This window comes from Anguilla rostrata, chromosome 7 (assembly GCF_018555375.3).
Source record: "Anguilla rostrata isolate EN2019 chromosome 7, ASM1855537v3, whole genome shotgun sequence".
Lineage (NCBI taxonomy): Eukaryota > Metazoa > Chordata > Actinopteri > Anguilliformes > Anguillidae > Anguilla > Anguilla rostrata.
In genome coordinates this window covers 2,652,057-2,657,777 of record NC_057939.1, presented here as the reverse complement: position 1 = coordinate 2,657,777, position 5,721 = coordinate 2,652,057, and positions in this window count along the sequence as shown.

Here is a 5,721-nt window from a genome sequence, read left to right as displayed (position 1 = left end):
CGGCAGTGTACAAATTGATTTTCATTGGCTAACAAATCAGCGTTATGGGTGTGTGTAATGGAATTTCCCCCTGTTGTGTTGGCATAGCAACACAAGGCTAAGGGCGGCAGGAGTGACTGATTGGATGTCAGCAAATCTCCTGCGTATTTATGTGCTTTAGAGTTTGTCCCCTGTTGCTCCAGCATAAACAGTACATGCTCTGGCTTGTTCCCAAATGGTGGAAGCCAGGGGTGTAATTTGGGTAAGTGTGATTGGTGCTTTGCATCCCAAAGTGGGGGGTGGGGGGGCTCATGTTTAATCAAATGAGAATTCCTGATGTATTTTAACGCCACACCCTTCATATTTTGTGTAGACATTTCATCACTGTCGTGATGTGATCGCCGGTAACTTTCATTCCCAAAATGGCGGAGAGCAAACGCGATGCTGGGCTGCGAAACGCTGAAAAAAAAGGCGGGAAAGTCGGCCTCGTCATGTGACGTTACGGAAAATTTCACCGCATGCTCGGAGAAACGAGAGAGAGAGAGACGGCGGGGTTTGGGCCCGAAAGCGGGACTTAAAAAGGGCGCGGCCGATGGCGATGACTCAGCAGGAGCCGCGGCGCTAGCCGTCGACGTGCCGCAAAGGAAACGTCAAACGGCGCCACCGAGCCGGCACGCGGAGAACGTTACCCAGAGCGACCCGTCACCCGGGGACACGCTGTTCATACCCTCAAGGGGGGTAAAACATGGGGCAATGAGGGGCAACATGCCAGTTAAGAGTGCTGCTACCAGCCCACGGGTGTCGAACCCGCGCGCCATCGAGGGTCGAGAGCAGCGGAGAGCGGGGAAATTGCGGTTTTCGTAAGGCAATATTACTGGAGATACATGCATTATTTTTAATACAAACAACCTACACCCCCCTGGCTATGATTACACACCACAATTAAATCTCTGGGACACACCATTCATTAGCAATTTGACAAAGTACCAAGAGTGAAATGTGACATTTAACCCCAAGGTTGGGGTAAGAACGCACCACACGGTACACTTAACATATAAAGCTATTAAGACTGTTAACGCAAAAAGTAAGGTAAGTTAATATTATTCCATGCTGTATGATACAGTCTTTTATGTTTCTTCATAGCCTACCTATATCGATGAAAATGTATGAGAACAGTGTGCATTATTATCCGGTTCACGTCTAATGTCTGTTTGATCCGATCAGCAGTATCAGTCGATGTCATATGTCACCACGTAGCCTGAAGTTGAGTCAAATAAATTTACAAAGATCTGGTTTGCGTTGAACAAATCCAATAAATTGGTTAATTAATAGTCTACTGACAACAGGCTAACAGACCCATTCAGTTTAACCCAGCAGGGGGGGTGTCTGCACTATTTCCACACTAGCAATGCCAGCAAGCTAGCGTGCTATATCAGGTTACTCCTCCCTCCCTCCCTGTTGGAAATGTGAAGGGTGTTTTATCGATGTGGAACATGGGATTATGCAATATTGGGGTTAGCGGAAGGTGAAACATCATAATTCATAATTAAAAGTGACATTATCTTTCTGCCAGGCTGCTATGGAAGCCTTTATAGTTTCATAATTAAACAGATATGATTTCTATGGTAAAAGAAAATAAATAATGAGAAGGCCTCAGATGTGTTTTTGTCGGTCCAACAACAAGTCGTCTCAACAACTTAACTGGCGGATAAACAAACTGCGAGGGACATTTAATATTCAGTAAGCATAAAATAAATCATATTTTAAAATGTTTTCACTGAAACATGTTTATGTCAACAAAGACACTTGAATTATGTAAAAAAATAAAAACACTTTTCTGGCAGGTCTCAGGAGGACAGACTTCCTGCCCTGAACCAGCACAAACACCTTCTGGCTGCACTTTTTTTGTTGTTGTTGATGTTGTTGTTGAGGATGGTGTTGTTGTTGTTGATGTTGTTTTTTAATCCAGACATGCCACAGGCACAATCTCCTCTCTTTTTTTAAGCTCCCTTTACACGGTTGCTATGCGATGCTGCCGAAGTTAGCATCACAACACCCTCCTATCGAATGCTGCCAATCAATCCCATTCGCCACTTGAAAATACGTTCTCAGTCTCCCGCTTACACCTACAGCACTGTGGTGCCTGAGAATCTGGAAGTTTATGCAGTGGTAGCCCACAGTGTCATGGTATTAATACTACCAATACTACGACTAATACTATTTAATGCTGGCTACTTACCGAAGTATATGTGGTTTATATAACCATACGGAAACTCCAATTTGGGAAGTTATGCAGTAAAATATTATATACAAGAATGAGGGTGTCTAACAATGTTTGCCTGAAATAAAGAAAGTCACAGCTAATATAGGGCTGTTGGCAGCCATGCTTTGAAACCCTGCACCGCAGTAATTTTTATCCAACTTTAGCATTCATTATTTCAAATGCCACAGTATTCTTTATTCATCAGCCAGAGAAAATGGTGTATAAATAGAATATTCTGATTTGCTTCAGTATTGTGTGTTTTTTTTTTTTTTTACAACGAGTCCCTGCGTTCCACTCTCCACATGCTTCTTAATAATTCAGAATTCACTTCTTTTTCCCCCTCAGTCTCTTCATAGAGGTGAGGGAACTTGTGTTTCAAGGTTTCTCTGTTCCGGTGGGGGTTTATCTATGCTTCTAGCTCGCTTTTGTTTTAAAGGTTTTTAGTGTTTTTGTTGTTTTTGATGTGTGTGATTTCTCAGAGGACGACGCTGTGGTGGTGGAGGAGGAGGAATGCGCAGGCCTGTGCTGCCGATCCACTTTCAGAAAGTCCTCCTCCTCCTCTGTGCATCTCCATTCAGAATCCTGCAATCTCTCTGGGAGCAGGACGGAGGTTATCTTTTGGTTCTTCTGCCTGTGATGTCGCTCCCTACTAAAGCTCTCTGCTATACTGCAGGTAGTCGCAGAAAAACATATGGCAGGGGTACCCAATCTTATCCGCAAAGGGCCGGTGTGGGTCCAGGTTTTTGTTTTAGCCCAGCATCAAGATGGATCAGAGGCCTCGATTGAAGACCATGATTAGTTAAGTTGTTAAATCAGTTGCTGTAGTGCTGGGCTGAAACAGACACCTGCACCCACACCAGTCCTGAAAATTCCAGCTTAAACCAGCCTAAGCCGGTCAGGCTTGGGCTGTAAGATGTGTTTTCCGCACGTCTGGCTTGTTTTAGCTGGTTGATCAACTGCAGTCTTGGATTGAGTATGAATTGCTTGAGGAGCTGGAGGTCATCAGGGGCATTTCAAAAGTTGTGTGGGCTGTCAGAATAAATTACAGTGGAAGGAGGTTGAGGAAATGTGGAAAAACTGTGAGATGTTCAGGGGGAAAATTAATTAGCAGAGTGAAAATGAACCACATCTTCATCATTAGCGCTATCGATGAGAAGGGCTATGCTACAACATGGGGATTTTTCCACCATGGAAAAACCAAGGAATCACTTGATAACTGGCCTAAAAAAACAAAACAAAAAAAAAAAAACATGACGTTTGGAGACACATAATTGGTAGGTTGTAGATGGGCATGCAGCTACCCTGAGAGTGCAAAGTTCCCCGATATATTTTATGCAATAAAAACGTCATAATACATGCTAATGTACTGTAAAACAGTATTGTTCAGTTTGATTTATTCTTGAGTCAAACTGTTCTGCTCTGATCTGCTGGTGATTGTGGTGATATAAGTTATTTTCTTTGCTTGTTAAGAAGCTTGTGGCATCAATACTACACTAACAGATCTGTTTGGGAAGCAGATCTTATCGTGCGATGCAATGTGATGACCAGTTTAAGAATAGAGGCTTACAAGCTTCAAGGACTAATTGCTAGGGTCTGAAGAAATAATTGGCTTAAAATAATCACTTGTATCTCAGTCCTCCACCACCAGGAGGTCAATGAAGCCTCTGTTTCAAGCCAGGAGTCAAACTATTAATCGTAGCAGTAATCTCAGTTAATCATTCAATAGGCACTTAATCAGACACATTAGGAGAATAACAGTGCAATGTTCATGTTCATTGACATTCACAACAAGGGTAAGCCTATCACCTGACCCAAAGGGCTTTCAGTTTTTACCCTGCTACGCTTCCTCACACAGCACAATTCAATTGACCAGTTATGCAACTACGCGGCTAATCATGATGACTTTCATTAAAAACAATTACTTGACTTTATTAAATGAAATCAGCTATTTGTTTGATATCTGGCTTGACAAAAAAGGCTGTCTGTCTAATGTAAATGCTAGCGTAGCCAAATGTAACATAGGACCACCATTGACTGTCCAAATTTTTATTTGAAGCTTGTAAGACCTGGGAGAACTCAACGTGCTGACAGGCTGAAAGGTCACATGCTTGATTATTTCTCCATACCATACTCATTCTAGTTCTTTGATGGGATCTTAAAGTCATCGTTTGCACAAAATCAAACTTTCAAATTCCCGTTCTTGCGTCAAAAAAAAATCTAATTTGTCCTGACATTTTCAGCACTTAATGGCTTTGTTTGCAGGTTCTAGTAATGTCAAATTTACATTTTCAATGTAAGAAAGGAAATGCTTTGTTGAGGTCCATCAGTGGGGTTCACCCTAGTTCATCAATAGGTTTTTCTTTCCTTTACGTCTTTCGCATTCACAGGTACATAATGAGTGCATGTCTCCTTTCAGCACAGGCAGAACAGACCGCTTGCTGAAGGCCATTGAAAAGAATAACTTCATTTTTCTCAGGGGGAACTTCAGAAATGCATGACCTTGGCGTGACCTTGTGTGACTGCAACACGGCTTTATTTACTGGCTGTATTTGCAACATGGCGACAATGGACCTGAGAATGACCTGGTCTGTTCATGAAATTCTTGTTGATTTAAGGAAGTGGTAACCAACCCTGTTCCTGGAGATCTACCGTCCTGTAGGTTTTCACTCCAACCCTAACAAAGCCACACCTCATTCAACAGCTAGAGCAGGGCTGGCCAACCCTGTTCCTGTAGATCTACCATCCTGTAGGGTTTCACTCCAACCCTAACAAAGCACACCTCATTCAACAGCTAGAGCAGGGCAGCCCAGTCCTGTTCCTGGAGACCTACCGTCCTGTAGGATACCATCCTAGTAGCATTATGTGGGCTGTTTTCTTCCACACGATGCAGTTAGCATGCAAGGCTAAAGTCAGAATTGCCTCTGTGACGTTTCTCCTTTTAATGACAAACACTGCGATTGTACTCAATGTAAGTGTCAAGTCTGGCAGCATCATGTCTTTCAATTGAATGGGTCATTAATTTTTTTTAAGCAATTCATATCAGTACCTTCGAGGCCTTTTGGTTTGTTCCTCTGTGATTCCCTCTCTCATTAGCCTTGGCCATAGTAATAGTATTTATGGAGATTACTGTGACTACACAGATATAATAAGCCTGCATTGCTTTATTTTATTGCATCAAATAAAAACTGACATACCCAAACCCAATCAAATAGGCATCACTGGGGGGTTAAAGTGGGAAGTAGAGAGGTTTTAATTCACTGAGTGTACAGTGTACGGATTTAAATAAAATGATAATGTTAATGAACAGAAGCAGGCTTGACAGGCAGTGAGCATAGCTCACATTGTTAATGGCCAGAGGGGACATCAATCAGCTTTACGATGGTGTGGAAGCTCTGGTTAAAAGCACAGGCAAGCTTCACCTCGGAAAAAAAACACTGAAAAACAGATTGGGGGAAAAGGGCAATCTAACCAAAATGGCA